The 16,484-nt window shown below is 40.5% G+C and overlaps 1 long non-coding RNA gene across 5 annotated transcripts in view; it reads left to right on the forward strand.

Moving 5' to 3' along the window:
- The window catches only part of LOC110345479 (uncharacterized), a 442,224-nt gene extending 426,485 nt beyond the window's left edge, over positions 1–15,739 (forward strand). For all 5 annotated transcript variants that reach the window (XR_015442355.1, XR_015442357.1, XR_015442358.1 and 2 more), the window contains one exon: positions 8,503–15,739. This is a non-coding gene — a long non-coding RNA (uncharacterized LOC110345479). The remainder of the gene's footprint in view (positions 1–8,502) is intronic.
- Positions 15,740–16,484: the final 745 nt, after the last annotated feature.

Below are 16,484 nucleotides of genomic sequence, written 5' to 3' on the forward strand. Positions count from 1 at the left end.
CTGTGCCTCATGGAGGATTCCCAGCTCTTCCTATAGTTACCCAGGTATACATATGTGTGTCTCCAGGTGTGTCTCAGTGTGTATGTCTCAGAGTGTGTGTATGCATGCATGTGTGTGTGTGTGTGTATGTGTGTGTATATACGCATGTGTTTGTGGAATGATGGGAGAAGATGTAAGGCAGCAATGAGACCTGAACAAAAGAAGAATATTAGAACTCCAACTCTTTGTTTCTTTTTTTGGTGCTATTTTCTGAGACCACAAACTCCTTCCCTTGTCAGGAAGAATAATTATTATTGGAGTAAATAGGGTTCTATGTACATTGAATTGTTCAGAGGGGAGTGCTACAATACAGAAAAGACACCCAGGATCAAGAATCAGGGCAGGAGGAGAATTCTCTTAAATGATGGTCCTGGGGCCCTGCCAAGCTATGAGTTAGAGGACCCAGCTCTGGTACTCTTCTGGCTGTTTCCACAGAGCCACTTGAACATCCCCCCCCCCGCCCCCCCGAGCCTGCATCTCCCTTCTGCATCACATCCTGGGTACACAGAGAAATCCAAGATCTCTGCCATGGGAGCAGGTTCACTGGTTTTTTTTAAGGAAGTTATGCTTGTCAAAGGAGGAGGTTGGACTACATTTCACAGTTTACTAGTTCCACTTGTGACATTTAGATGGCTGGCCCTACAGCATGGGAACCTCCTCCAGCACTCCGGCTCTGCATCAGGACTAGTAGACGTGGGCCTGGCCATTGACATTTTCCAGTCTTGGGCCAGCCCTGAGGAGTTCTGACATCTTGGAAAAATTGGTTTGCTTTCTGGATCTTGGATCCTCATTGGTCAAGATAGGATCAGAGTGAGGCTGGACTGGCTGAACATTAAGTGTCCTTTAAAATGAACATCTCTGAGAAAGCTGGGACCTTTAAAAGGTGTCTCCTGAGCCTGGTCATCCATAGGACCTGTGATTTTGAAAAGAGGATGTGATATTCTGGTTCCATATGGATTGTTTATTCACCATTTCCAAGTTGCAAGGGAATTCAATAGTTTAAAATCTATTATATTCTTCTAACAAATTAATCTTGGGTTACTACATTTGCACACAATTGTAGAGTATTGTATTAGTTAATATAATCTAGCTAATTGTCCCTTCTTGGAGTTAAAACTTTTTGAATTTACTAAGCAAGTCTAGGAAATTAACCTTCAAATAGACATTTAAGTGCTTTAAGTAACCCACATAAACAGGAATAAGCACCATAACCTGTGTTACAGATTGACACAATATAGTATTGCTAGAAAGATGAGCGACATAACTAGAATTCATTGTCATAATTGTCGATCTTTATCTAACAAACACTATACTGGCTGATATGCTAGTGAATTCTTGTAAATCCTCCTCATTCAGGACAATAAGTGCCCTGCAAGCCCAGTGTGTGGTGAATTCTGAGACAAACTGCTTCAGGAGTTCTCCTGTCTCTCCTTCCAGGCCAGTGTCCCTCTTGTTTGTCCCCACCCTCTTTGCCCCTCATGAATAATTAACTGCCATGTCTTGGGGCCAGACAGGTGCCAACCAGAAGTGGCTCATGATAAACCTGCGGTCTGCTTTCTTTCAACTTTGCAGATAGGCAGCCAAAATATCCTAGCAAGCCTAGGGTCCCTTTATTTTAATGTCTGGAATCAAAAGTTGTCCCTCCCAGGCTGATGAGGTTGTCAGACAAATTTGCTCACTATCATCCATCACAGCATGAAAAAGCAGCCTTGTTTTATTCTCCCTGTTCATAGACAAGGAGGTCACAGAAACACAGCATGGCCTGAAAACCCAATCGCTACTCCTTGTCTTCCCCTTCTTGTGCTCCCATGAACTCAGGTTCAATAGTCCAGAGTAGCAACATGAAAGCTACAAACAGAATTGAAAATAATCTAGTACCCACAGTAAAAAGGCAAAGAGAAATATGTAGCTGATTTTAATATAAAATACTTTAACTCTTATTCCAAAATATTATCATTACCATTTATAATCAATATAAAATTATTAATGAGATAGTCACATTAAGTCCTCAAAATCCATGTTGCTTTTCTGCTCTCGGCACATTTCATTTGGGACTAGCAACATGTGAAGTATTCAGTAGGTCCAAATGGCTACTGATTCTGTCATCTGGATGACAGAAGGTTGGAGACCTCCTCACTGAATGGGAGGTGGGAGGTGGAGAGAAGCCTCAACTGCATGCACTGCCTGTGTGTGCATCCTGTTTATCTTGCAGTAATATGAATAACCATTCCATCCTGTATGCCTACTTATGTAATTAATTAGCATTTATATAGCAGTTTATGTTTGCATAGTGCTTTATTGATGTAGTTGCCAGCATATTTATCTACTCACATGTTTATACTTTCATGTGAGCCTACCTGTGCTAATTACTACTATAATTATTGAAGTTATTTAAGAACATAACTCATAGTTACCTTCAAGAGTACCAACAACTATTTTAATAGTAACAATAAATTCCATCTTCCCTCTCTGTCTACTTCACAAAGAGATTTTATACCTACACCCAATATTCTCCAAGTTCTTGCTCTGCCTCACAGTGAAAAATGCATTTACACTCAGCTAGTATTTGTCTTTTCTCCTCTGACAGCATAAATTTCATATGAATGAGACAAAAATGTAGTGGCATATCTTCAAATGACAACAACTTCAACATACACAGCGATTCAGCATCAAATGATAATTATAAATAATGACCACCACCATGAAATTATGCTATCTCTAATATTGAATATCATCTTCTACCCCTTATCTAAAACTTCTTCCTGAAGAATTGTAGGGTCCATGAGCAGAAGGAATGAGAGTGCAGGTAGGTAGAGGCCAGACCCCCATGCTTTGATCATCTGGGTCACTTGTCCATCTTGGTCTATGTACCAGAAACATGAGGACAGAAGCAGTTGGGCCTGCCAGAGAGGCTGCAGAGGGAGGTATTATGCAAACATGGGGAGCTTGAATAAACAGTTCAGAGGGACAAGAAACATCCCTTTGTGGTGCAGTGAAGAGGTTCCACCTTAGCCTCTCCCCTGCCCATCCCCTTTTTCCCTCCCCCCAAATCAATGAGGGGGAAAAATGACAGCTTCCAACTCATTCCCTGGTTCTGCTGTTCTCAGTGATTGGAAATGTCAGCAAGGGGAATGATATACATCGTGTGATAAAGGGAGCATACAGAAATATTCACCAACAGCTATGAAATGCAGCTGTCTCACGGCAAAACTGTGCGGCTCAGCTCGAGAATAGAACAGAGTGACACCACCCAAGAGACTCGGGACCAACTCTCACTCTGAAGCAATTTTGTGAGCCCAATACTGGGGATTAAAGCTGAACATGAGAGATCCTATGCCACAAATCACTGTATACCCAATGTTTCTGCTACCTACTTTGCTGTCCCCTGGGGAAAATCATTAAACCTCTTTCTGTCTCTCTTTAAAATGGGAGCTAAATTAGTAACTTACCACAAAGGAGTGTTTTCTTAATTACTTGCATACAAATTGCTTGACATTATTGAATGAAAGGTATCAAGGAGAAAGCAAGCTATTACCATGATTATTTTTGTTCTAATACAAAGCAGCAGGCCAGAGCCCTTTCTATCTCTGGATTAGGTTTCAGCTCAGTGATACTTCAGGGACTGGTTTCCTAAGGCTCCCACCACCATTAGTATAGCAGCCTTTCAAAGGCAAATCAGGAGAGGACAGCGTCCTGAGCTGAGGCTTGATGAATGTGGGGATTCAGTAGGAAGGAAAGAGCAGATCTGGGAGAGGGAATTAGGGGAGAGGTGGTGGCCTCATCCTGGTCATTCACAATATGAAAATATTCATCTATTGTTACCCACAGGATCTTTACCCTGTGAGCAGGTCTCCCTGACTTGATTGTGAGGGCTAGCCTCATGGAGGTGGGAACCCAGACTGATACCTGCCAGCATCATTCTCTAACACCTATTTGTACCAAAGCATAGGCACAATCACAACCGTAAATTAACATGGATTGACACAATGTGGTATTGCTAGAAAAGATGAGAGATGAGCTTTCTTCTATGTAATCTATCACTAAGGGCATGTGACATGGGAGGAAATTTTCTAGACTAATACAAGAGGTTTCTTTGAAATCCAACCAGGGCCAGGGCAATGCCATGAGCTCTGCCCTCCTCCTTCAATCACTGAACATCACTGTTTCTGAAGGTCCTGCCCAGTAGGGGTCTGTGAGTCAAACCAGGGAATCTGAACTAGTGCTGATTGACCCTGATTTGCTATTGCATCACTGAATCATGGTGTGATTATGTCTTCATTACGAGTGTGAGGTTAAGAGAGCGCAACACAATATGGTAATTATGCTAGAAAATTGGGTGACATTAGAATCAGGCCTTGGAATGCTTTCTATTGTTCTGATCAAGACAATTACTCTGTTGTATAGTACCGCAAGATGCTCTTGAATAATTAGACAAGTCCCATAGTCCTATGGAATGATAAGGGAGAGGAAGTATATTAGTCGTTGAATCTCTCTTCTATACATGTGGTTATTTATTCACTTTTCCAAAAAATCTTCCCTATGAGTTCCAGTATATTATTTTTGTTATGAATGTCTTAATGATAGTGATAGGAGAATGTTTAAACCCCATTTTACTGCTGACTCTCTATGTAGAAAAACTATTTCTCCTCCCATATGCAATTTTCTGTCCATTCATTAATTGTACCACTGCTCTTCTAAGTTTATTTACTGCTTCTAAATATGTAACTTAATTTATGCCTCCAGTCCCACGAGGAGCCTATAAAATGTAAAATCTTATATAATAGCAGAAGCAGCCACAAATATTTTAATATCCAGGGCTGCTTCTGAATCCTAATTTTGCAGATGGTGTGATGTTCATTTTATAGCAGCTATTGAAAACTAATAAATGCCATCCGCATCACTCAGCATTGTCAATAACCCACCAGATTGTGTGTGAAGGAATGCTGGGAAAGCAGGATCAGCTTCCAGCCCTTCCCTAACCAGCCTCCAGCTGCAGACCCTGTAGCTGCCTTGTCTTGTCAGCTGCCACCTTCTATGCTGGTCAGCAGCCAGGAGAGGCATTTTGAACTTCTAATCTGCCTTTGGAGAGACACTTGCAAGAGGGTAATTGCTGGGCACAGTACACAGGGTTGGGGAATGAACTCTGTCCTCCTCCTGCTTAGTCAGTTTGTACTTCCCAAATGCAAGAAGTGAGCAGAGGAGGAGGAACAATGAAGTGACAGCCAGGCCACCACCAGGTTTGGTCTGGAAGTAAGTGGAGAAGTTATTCATCCCTTATTATTGGCTTTCTTTTTTGGTAAATTCCCTCTTTAAGCAAAACAAAAGTTCTTATGATGGGAGACTAGTAAGGGAGCCAGCAACAGATTCAGCAAGTGTCTTAGTTACTTCTCTGAGTAGCTGAGAAAAATATCCAAGACCCAAAGTTAAAGAAGGAAAGGTTTAATTGGCTCAGAAAAGGAGGGCAAGCAGAAGGCACCAAGCAGCAAGCAAGCAGCAAGTGACAAGCAAGGACAACAACAGCCCTTTTTCCATCCCTTATATTTTATCCAGGATACCCACCCTTAGGGCAGGTAGCACTCACACCCAGGGTGGAGCACCCTTAATCCTAGCATCACATTACGAATGGATCCCAGCATCACATCCTTCCTTGATCCCACCATTGCACACTCTAGATCCAGCCATCTCTGAAAAGCCCCACCTATGACTGCATGAGGCTTTGGGGGGACATCTAGATACAAGCCATAACAGCAAGTTTATCATTCATCTTTCCATTATTTGTCTTGCCAGAGAGTTGTCAAATTCCTACTGTGTTCCAGGCACTGCAAAAGATTGTATCTAATCTATAAGCACATGTATATGTATGTCTAGTCTATATCTATAAACTTACATTTAATTTTGTTAGGTAATATTTCTCAAGTGATTCATTCTCTTAAGAAACTTTCTGTCTAGAAGGGTATAGTACCCTAGTAGTTATTCACACCAGGAAGTAGTAAATGCTCTAAGACAGTACTGCAATCTTCTCCCCCTAAAGGAAAGTATACAGTACTTCCAACCTCCAGAGCATGGGAGACAGGATCGGAATCCAGAGAGACCTTAAGGGAGAGTTGCTACTGGGACCAGACATTATGAGAAGAAGGTGATCACTTTCTAGAGCCCCAAAGAGTCAATTAATGTCAACTAAAGTGAAGTCAACTCTTCTTTCTTTTTCTCTGCTCCTCTGGGACTGGCTGCCTTCTTGTGAAACCTCCTTTGCTTTTACCTTTTGTGGCTGTTTTTGTTGTTTCCTTGAACTGGATTTCATCTGGATGGAAATTCAAAAGGAGAAAGAGTGTAATCTGCTTTTAGGCCATCCCAGGAGATGGTGTGCTGAAGGCTGGGCAGAGCAATACATCAAGTGGGCTTGATGAGATGCATTAGTGCAAAGGAGTCAGAGAACATCTGGTCCCAGAGCAGCTTGGATGCAGAGGAGCAAGTAAATGGTTCAATCAAGTTTTATCTTCAGATTCTTTGCAGTTTTAGGGAGAGAAAGCCCAGATGAAGGAGCTCTTTGCTGTGTAGGACATCACTGAGTCCTGCACAGATTCAGAGGTTATCTGAAAAGTTAGACCATTGATCGTAATTTTTCTACTTGTAAATCTGTCTTATTCCCAGAAGCAAATGCAAGTTGACCTTTAGCAGGATTCCATCGTTCCCTGAGGGCTGGTTGCTTGCTTGACTTTCCTTCCCTCTTTTCTCCCTCTTTTCTTCCTTCTCTCCCCCTTCCCTCTTTTTCCTTTTCTTTTTCTCTCTCTCCCTTCTTCCCTCCTTCCCTTCCTTTTTTCTTTCTTTTAGCTTTGTGCAAAAACACATGAAATAAATCATTTTTAAAAAACAAAAGGAAAGGGAAAAGAAAATGAAAATGAGTGGGGGAAGCACTTATTGGCTTTGATAGGAAAGAATTGTCTAGACTTTACATTGTCACTGCCATAACTTTCATCACAGACAAAGTCTCCCAGAGTGACAGAGCCTCAATATTCTCCCTGACATACCAGGCAGTGCTGCAGGCTGTCATGCAGAAGAGTCACCTCTGGGCTGGAAGGCCTCCCCTCAAGGTGTGTCCAGAAAGATCTTAGGGCAACAACAGGAGCCATGAGCATGGTGGAAAATTTTTTTGTGTAAAGAACTGCAAAATATTAGAGTTAGAAGGAAAAATAAAGAACATCTGACCCAACCATCTCATAATGCAGATAAAGACATTGAGGCTCAGAAGGGGTAGATGATTTGTTCCAGCTCTTTGAAACCAGCTGCAGATACAGGTAGGAAAAGAGGTCTAGAAAGAGGTGGGAAAATTAGTTTCTCTGTATCCAAAGTGGTGGGCTACAAAATGCTGACCAATTCCCTCTTCCCAATTGTCTCAATTATTTTTCTCATTGCTGAGACAAAGTACCTGACATCCAGAGTTAAAGAAGGAAAGGCTTATTTTGGCTCATAGTTTATAGAGGTTTCAGTCCAGAGTCAGCTGCCATGGAAGAGTGGCATGGTAGAGGGGCATCACAAAGGAGAAACAGTTCACGGTGGGCAGTAAAGCAGTGAAGTAGCAAGTGACAAGCAACCACAGCAGCCCTCTTTCTGTCCCTTATATTTTGTTCAGGCTAACTGCCCCATGGGTAGCACTTATACCCAGGGAGGGCCTTCCCAAGATCCACTCCAAGAACTATGCCAAATCGATTAGTGGACTAATTTACTAATCACACACCTTTGATCCCAGCATCATACACTCTAGATCCAGCCTCCTCTGAAAATGCCCATCTATGACTACGTGAGGTTCAAGGGAATATTTAGATACAAGCCACAAACCCAGGGCTGGTAGAAAAAATGATGTCCAAAGAACTCACTTAATGCATTACCACATTTTGAGGGACAGAAAGATAATGCCCTTCCTGGTGCATACTCAGCCACCAGCCTCTGACAATGCAGGCATCTTGCATCTGTGGTCTTGTGGATTTGGCAAGAAAAGGTCTGAGCATGAATTCCATTCATGTAGTGATCATGGATAAATATGCATTCCGACTTGGCTGAATCAAAAGTCAAAGGGGACTGCCAGGTAGCTGGGTGCTCTTCAGCAATGATTAGCCCCAGGCCTGGTGTTTTCATAGTATCATACTCTATGTTTATAGGCATATAATATAGGCTTTATAAATAAGTGTTTAATAAGAGACTTAGATTAAATATGTACAGTATATACAATTATATGAGAAATATCATTTTGTGTATTTTATATCATTCATGTATACTTGAGTTAGCCCAAGTTAAATGCATATATGACCCTGCTTGTCTGTACTTTCACATATTTTTAATGGAGTTGTAGTGTGCAGAGTAGAACCAATATATGTGGGACCCCCTTGAACTAATAAAACAACTTCTAGCTAGCATAGGGCCTAGATGTGCATTCATAAAATACGTGATATTTTTCCTCTTCTTCAGGCTAAGAGTGTGGACCATTATCCTCTGGTGCCAATATTTAAGTGATGAGACTCTTTGTCCTGAAAGACTTGCAGGAGAAGGGCAGAGCATCCTGGTTTCTTGCCAAAGGAGGATTCAGAATTGGTCTCATCTTACAGGGGCACCAGTGACTAGATTGAGGAACTGTCAAAACTGAGGAGAAGACCCCAAGCTGGAGGCCTGTCCCTGGTATGGTACCACTGCAGTAGACCAGAGTGGAAGAGGAGGGTCCAGGAGTTCAGAGCACATCAGGGACCCAGAGACAATTGGGGACTCTATGTAATCTTGGATTGTTCTGCAAAAGAAGCCTCATTGGAGGCCAATGGCCTGGGTGCCAGGCCGGGAGGAAAGCCTTCATTTCCAGCTCACCCGGGAGAGGCAGAAGATAGGAGGTGCTGTGGAGCAGCTGAGGCATCTGGAGTCTGGAAGTGATCTGGAAGCACATACTGTACAGCTATAGAGCTGATATGTTACTGTTGGCATCATTATTCATGGAGGGAGCTGGAGCAGTGAACTCGCTAGTGCATTTGAATCACTCAGAAGAAGAGAGAAAACTCCAAAGGATTCCAGAGTTAAAAGGATGTGAAGGAGTGGCTCTCTACTGTATAAGAAACCACTGAAAAGCAAAGACAGCTATGGTCCAGAGCGAGAAAGACAGAGCTGAAGAGAAGCACTTACATCAGCCTGGAGGCTGAGTTGTGTCCTCAGACCTTATTCAGACCAAACTGTCAGTGCGGGAACAACCCACTGCTTTTATTTAAAGGTTGTAAATTTTACTATATTTAAAATAATCATCCTAGATAAGTGAAGAGTTGATAAATGAGCTCAATCTGTATAGGGCCTTGTAAGAGCAAAGCTGCATATAATTGCACGATTGCCCTGGGGGTTGCGCTTTACTCTGCAGAGTGGAAAAGGCAATGCCTTGTGAAATGGGAACCCAGGGCTCTTGTGGTTAAGCAAAAGGAACAATTTCATCCCACCCTTGGCTCCCTTTGCTTTGTCATAGGGCTGCCAGAGAAACTCCTGAAAGAGAAGCTCAGTGTTCTCCACTCTAATTGAATGAGTCCAGCCATCACCTTTGGAGATGCGGTAGAATTGTTTTCATATGTACACATACAATGTCACTGTAAAAAGACTACTGATATAGTTAAGAAATGTGAGGTATGATGATTAGGGATCCACGAAAAAGACAGAAAATCACAGTGAGGGGGGGATGAATGTAAGTGGAAATGAGAGAAACCAAAAACCCCAAAGATGAGAGAAAGCAAAGAAAGAATTCTGTATCTTCCACCAGCGTTAGCTATGCATTTTCCCCTTCCTCAGCTGCATTCTTGCATGACATAAATTATTTTCTCAGTTCTACCCTTCTTCATCCTTCATTATTCACTAGGCTATCTCTTTTGGCCTGTGAATTTCTCCTTTGAAACTGCCCTCCCAATGGAAAAGAGTGGACAGCCCTGGGATGTGGCCTATTTCACACTGAGAACCAAGACCTGGGGCTTCAAATGCAAAGCTTGGGGGAACTGTGAGATTAAAGGTGTGAAAAAACATTATAGAGCTGAGGTTCTTCATTTAATTCTGGAGCGGGCTTTCTCATGGCATGTACTCCTCATGCCCCTTCTCTCCTATTTTAATGTAAGCCTGCACATTTTCTTTTAAATTGGATTGTGCACTTTGCTCAAAAGGTTATGAAATATTTTGATACAATTTTGTATATAACAAACTGTTATACAACTGTGATCAGATCTCCTATTTGAAAACTCTTTGGGAATTGGGTAGTCCGGGAAAGCAATTGCCTGGTGAAATTCCTAAAGTTATTTAGAAGGTCCTGTTTCAACTTCAGAAAAAATTGCTTTTAAATTTGTATCACACCACCTAAGGCTCACTATGAGGCCATTTCTGCCTGACATTTTCTGGGGATGTATAGTAAACACTTAAGTGTCTCCTCAAATTTATTCTTTCTTTCTTTTTTTTAGTAACAAATCCTTCTTGAATTTTAGTAGTGCACAAATCTACATTTTATGAGTTATGTGGCTAGATTTTAACCAATGGACAGGAAGCAGATACCTCATCTCTTACTTTATGGCTGAGATGGAAATGTGAAGGCAGGAGCTGGGCAGCCTCTTTGGGCTGAAAAACTAACCATTAGATGAAATTTGCTAAACTTGAGAGAGAGAGAGAGAGAGTGTTGTTGGTGGAGAGTTTGGGTCAGGAGTCAGAATACCTTAAAGGTCCTAGTCACTTTGTTTCCTAACAAGACATATGAATTTCTCATCTCTTAGTGTTCCCAAATACTGAATAAAGGAAGTAAGATATGTTATACCTATTTCATAGGGCTACTGTGGGAACTCAGTGTTGGGAAGAGATATTTGAAAACAATGAGTCTCTTTAAAATTTTAGTAGGTTATGGCTGACATAATTATAAGCAAAATAAATATTATCCTACTGAGTAAAAGTGGGTCATTTGATGAAGATATCTCCTAGGAGAAGCTTTTTGGGTCAATACTGTAAGATCTTTCCTCTTCAAGAGCAATAGTACCAGCAAGAGAAATCATTTCCTTCCAATACCCTACTTTTACCAGATGATTAGTGACTTTCCTGGGATGCTGTTCTCCTTGCAAAGGAAAGGTTCTCCTGTCATCAATAGCAGATAGATTTCCCATTTTGACAAATTTCATGAAGAAAATTATTCTTCCAGGAACCAGACAGATGTATGACAGTGTACTGTTATATGACAAGTTGATTGTCATGGTAGATGTCTGCGTGCCTATATTTGTGAAGCTGAAATTGGAGACCCCTAATATCATACAGCTTGATGTCAGTTATCTGTGATTGTGCTCACCGAATTTAGTCTGGTTTCATTTCAGAATGGTCCACTTCATCCTTCACACACTCACCATGAGGCTCACACTGCTCATACTCGTACAGACTTCTGGGCACGACATCCCAAAACTGAACATTTTACCTGGTCTTCTGCAAGCATCTGAATGCAAAATTGAATATCACTCAATTTGCGGGGGGCGGGTTGGTATCAGGGATTGAATTCGGGGACCTTGCGCTTGCGAGGCAGGCGGCAGAACCACTGAGGTAAATCCCCAGCCCAATATCACTCAATTTTGAACCTTTTTATCAGTATCATTAAAGTGTCACAAGGTAGCTTTTGAACAATTCCTAAGATTCACTGTAAAATTTCTGAAGCAGGAAGACATTGGGAAGGATTTAACGTGGCACATAACAAGCCTAGGCAAGCCCTCTTAAAATGAGCAATTTCCATGCACACAGAAAATCAGTGCTAAGGTCTTTTGTCATATCTGTTACTTATCTTGCTCCTAATTGATTACATGTATCAAATGGCATTTATATGGGTTGTTCCACAAAATAACCCAGCTCAGAGTTATATAAAGATGCATAAATCAAAAGATAAAACCTGGAAAAAAACTTTTGTCAGAGGATAAAAGGAAAGTGAAACCAAAGTAATGTCATAATTATCATATACCACCGCCACAATTTCAAAACTAGACATAGACTTCTAGAATCTCAGGTGATACTATGGGACAGGAACAATATTGTTGAAATACTCAGTACTTTAGCTGGACATGTACTGGATGTGTCACTTGGTAAAAGCAGAGCATCTGACAAATTGTTACTTGTCTTGATAATTTCATAATTGAAAAGTTAAAGGAAACAGTGGAGGGAATCCCCTTGATTCCCAACTCTTACCAAGAATTCCCAATTCCTGGTGATATGAAAATGATAAAATCTTTGGCACAAATTGACCCTACTATCTTGAAATTGGTGATAAAGTGAGATTTGGTAGCCTGGTAAAATAAGGAACATATAAAATTTATCAAAAAGTTGTATAAACAGATAAAAATACATAATCTAAAAGCAGGAGGTGAGGTATTTGCTTACTAGTCATTGGTTAAAATTTAGCCACGTAATTCATAAAATGTAGATTTATAAACAACCATGTGCACTACTAAAATTCAGGAAGAGTCTGTTGCTAAAAGAAAAAAAGAATAGGGCTGGGGATTTAGCTCAGTGGTTTCGCTGCCTGCTGCGCAAGCGCAAGGACCCAAGTTCAATCCCTGGTACCAGAAAAAAAAAAAAAAAAGAAAGAAAGAATAAATTTGAGGAGACATTTAAGTGTCTATTATACACTCACAGAGAATGCCTTATAGTGAGCCATAGTTGGTGCAATACAATTTTAAAAGTAGTTTTTTTCTGGGGTTGAAATGGGACCTTCTAAATGACTTCAGGAATGTTACCAAGCAATTGCTTTCCTGGACTACTAACTTTCCAAAGAATTTTCAAATAGGAGATCTGATTGCAGTTATATAATACTTTGAAATATATCAGCCAACTTGATGATCTGTAAGTTCCTTTATTTTTCATTATTTCATACAATGTATTCTATCAGAATGATAAAATACCAAATGAGAAATGCAGGGTAGAGGTTAGTTGGCATGGTCCACTCAGGTCTGTCAAGATTAGAGCCAGGTGGATTAATTTATTTGGGGAGCAAACAGCTTGCTAATGAGAGCAGCTGATATATTTTCTTCATGGGATATTTTTTAAAAGATGAAGAAATGACAAGCTGAAATATCTAAATCTGGTCCCACGGATCCAGAGGTTTTGAGGCTGATCCATTTTAAGGTCTCCATCAAGCTGCACTGGAAAAGCCAATGGGAAAACAGTCAACCTATTTGTAGCAATGGTCAATTTCTTTTCAGATTCTTGCTTTCTTTTTGGAACACTCCTCAGTAAGAACTCTGCTTCAAAATCAATCTGGTGGCTGTGTACAGCAGTTCTGAGACATTTTGATTGGTTCACCTCATGAGCCTTGCCCAGCTACTCTCTGAAGAGGAACATATCACTTTACAGTTATATACAGTTGCCCCTGTCACAGTATGATCCATTTTCTTTTCAAAAGCCCCATTTTCTCTACAGTTTATAGAAACTGTCATTAGAAGAGGCAGTACCAGCTTAAATCTTCAGTTTGTCCCAATAAAATCAAGTCTGGTTTCTCTGTCCTCTTCTTCTTTCCTTCATTTCCTACTTTCCTTCCCTCCTCTTTACCTACTTTCCACCATTTTACATGGCCTCAAACTCCTTGAATTATTCTGAATGAGGAATTCAATCCATTAAAAAGACATTTTAAAGGAGAAATTAGACAAGGATGGAATTTAAAAATGAAGACTGTTTCCCATGTGGAAAGCTAGGGAAAGTAGGTTACCATTCTCTAGATGGCCCAGTTCTCTGGAAAGTGAGGACGCCTAGGGACTAAACACAAAAATCTAGGTGAAGTTTAGTAAGTTTCCCTTGATGTTGATCCAGTGAAAGAAGTTACATTGATGTTTACTGGTTGGAAAATCTTACAGGCAGCTCATTCTCCCAGCAGGACACCAGAAGGATGACATCCAAGCCTTGACACCAGGCTTGACACCAGGTCTCCTCCAACATAGCTCATTTCAAATGCAGGTATTGCATCCTACCGACTCCCAAGGACTCTGGACACCAAAGGAACCAATACCATGACAAAGTGACCAGCTTGGATCCAAACCCTGGGAAGCACCTGGAACCCTGCACACATGTGACCTACATAAGGAGCCACTGGATGGCACTGTGGGTCCATGCAAATGTGTATGGACGGACATTTATCTTTCCTTTGAAAAGACTGTTTAGCTTTGACAGGTAATTTGGCACATTTTGAGTTGAAATGTGCCAAATGATTTGGCAAATATTTCACTTACCTCTGAAAATAGGCACACCTGCTGTTGTGGCCTGTAGGGAGATGGAGAGTAGCTTTTACCCTAGCCTCCTTGTGATTGTTAATTTCAGAAGTGAAAATAAGATTTTGGTCAAGGATACATAGGCCAACCTTATATTTTAAAGAGACAGTGAAAGTTTAGTGTCTCTCATGGAACCAACTCCCCCCTCCAGAGAGAGCATCTTTTTGTCTCCCCAGTGCCATCTGTCTGCAGTAGCTGGCTTGTCTGGTTTATGACCAGATGGAACGGAATTTGGTTGAAGAGCTATGGAATGGGATTTGGTTGAAGAGCTATGTCTTCCACATCTAGGAAAATTTGTGTACAATTCCTGTTGTAAAGAATTCTCTGCCCAATATTTATTGTGATTATTAACAAGAAAGGCCAAGCAATATGAAGATATCTCATAAGCTTCCTCTAGGCCATCTAGAAGCCACTGACTGCTTTGTCTAACATAATGAGGACATTCACATGTGTACATTCCCAGTCTCATGGGAAAACCCAGGTGATAGGCTGAAACCGTGCCTACAGCTACATCTCAGGCCAAGTTACTGATGCATCATATTTAACTCCATCTACAATACTATTCCCTGTTCAAGACAGCACATTGGGGTGCAACTGAATAAAAATGCTATTATCATTGATAAACTTTAAATTTGACCAAAATTTGGAAATGATAAAACATTCACACTTCCCAAATGGCCAAATCACATACTGGGAACAGGTTGAGAATGGGTGGATTACAGAGGAGGGATTTAGAATTTCTCTTTTGTGAATTCTTTTTTTTATCACTTACCGACTAGTAAAGGGCAAATACCATTGTGTTATATCAACCAATCTTTTGAAATATATCCAAGGAGCACAGAATTATGGGATGATTCTAGCTTTGAAATTTGTGACTTGGCATTTAGTGTCAGGACTACCAATACCAGCTATGTGACATTAGCGGAATCATTAACCTTCAATTTTGTTTTCTACTGGAGCACAAGAAAGACCCTGCAGATGAGTTTCTACGTCTAGAAGATACTGGCATTTCTTTTAGGCACTCTTAACAACTTTAATATACTATGTGTATATTAGAATGATATATATCAAGAGTAAAATAGGAGAGTGCATCTGTTTGAATAAAATGTAAACTATGTACTTGCCAATTTTCTTGAATACAATAAATATTATTATAATCAAAAAATAAGTGATGTTTTATGAAAAATAATGTCTGTCTGTCTAATGATGTGTATTCTTTTTGCACGTAGCTCAAGAGTTTCAGTGAAGATAGTTTATAAACTTCTTTTGATCTATAAATATTTTTTAACTCATTATTCCTTAATCATGGTGCTATAGGGTTTTGTTTTTATGTGGATTAACATCCTGGAAGTTGTACATAACCTTGTTAAGAGGAGTTTCTGTGGATTGATAGGACAGAAACCCAAAAAGTTGAGAAAGAATGAAAGTTAAGAACATGGAACAACAGCACTTAGCCCTCCATATCTGTGGGTTCTGGATCTGTGGATTTAATCAATCACAGATTGAAAATCTTTAGGGAAAAAAATGCATCCTGAACTCGTACAGCCTTTTTTCCTTGACATTACTCTCTAAGCTAAACTATGTAACAACCATAGCTTATACATTGTAATAGTATTACAAGTAATCTAGAAATAATTTTAAGTAGACAAGAAAATGTTTGAAGGCTATATGCAAGTCTTACACCATTTTATATAAGGAGCATGAGGATCCATGACTTTGATACCCTTGAGGGATCCTGACCCCTCTTATGAGTTTTTTATAAAAAGAAGCAAAGGAAAGGCTTATAGCTAGTACATGGATCTTAGGAGGGATTTTTTTCTTGAGATAAGAAAGCAGACATTCTAAGATTCACCCCTTCAGGAGGAAATCATAGGTACACTGACTCACAAACAGTTGGACATTTTGACCAAATACCGGAGATCTGGCTATAGATCCCAAGCTCACTTAATCAAGATCATATTTGTCTTCTGTTGTCCTATGTCTAAGTAGAGTTGTTAGAGTTTTCAGAAAGTTGAAGTTCCCAGGAGCATTCCGTTTCTGCAAAGCCAATGGGGCTTTATTTAGCAGACCACTTCAGAACCGAGAAGTAGTGTCATCCAATTCCCTCATTAAACTGAGGAATCTGAGGCTCAGAAAAGTAAGGTCTTGAGATTTGATTTGCTCTCGGAGTGG

This window comes from Heterocephalus glaber, unplaced genomic scaffold (assembly GCF_053883595.1).
Source record: "Heterocephalus glaber isolate CG9 unplaced genomic scaffold, H.glaber_assembly_v1.0 deba00001543, whole genome shotgun sequence".
In the NCBI taxonomy this organism is placed as follows: domain Eukaryota; kingdom Metazoa; phylum Chordata; class Mammalia; order Rodentia; family Bathyergidae; genus Heterocephalus; species Heterocephalus glaber.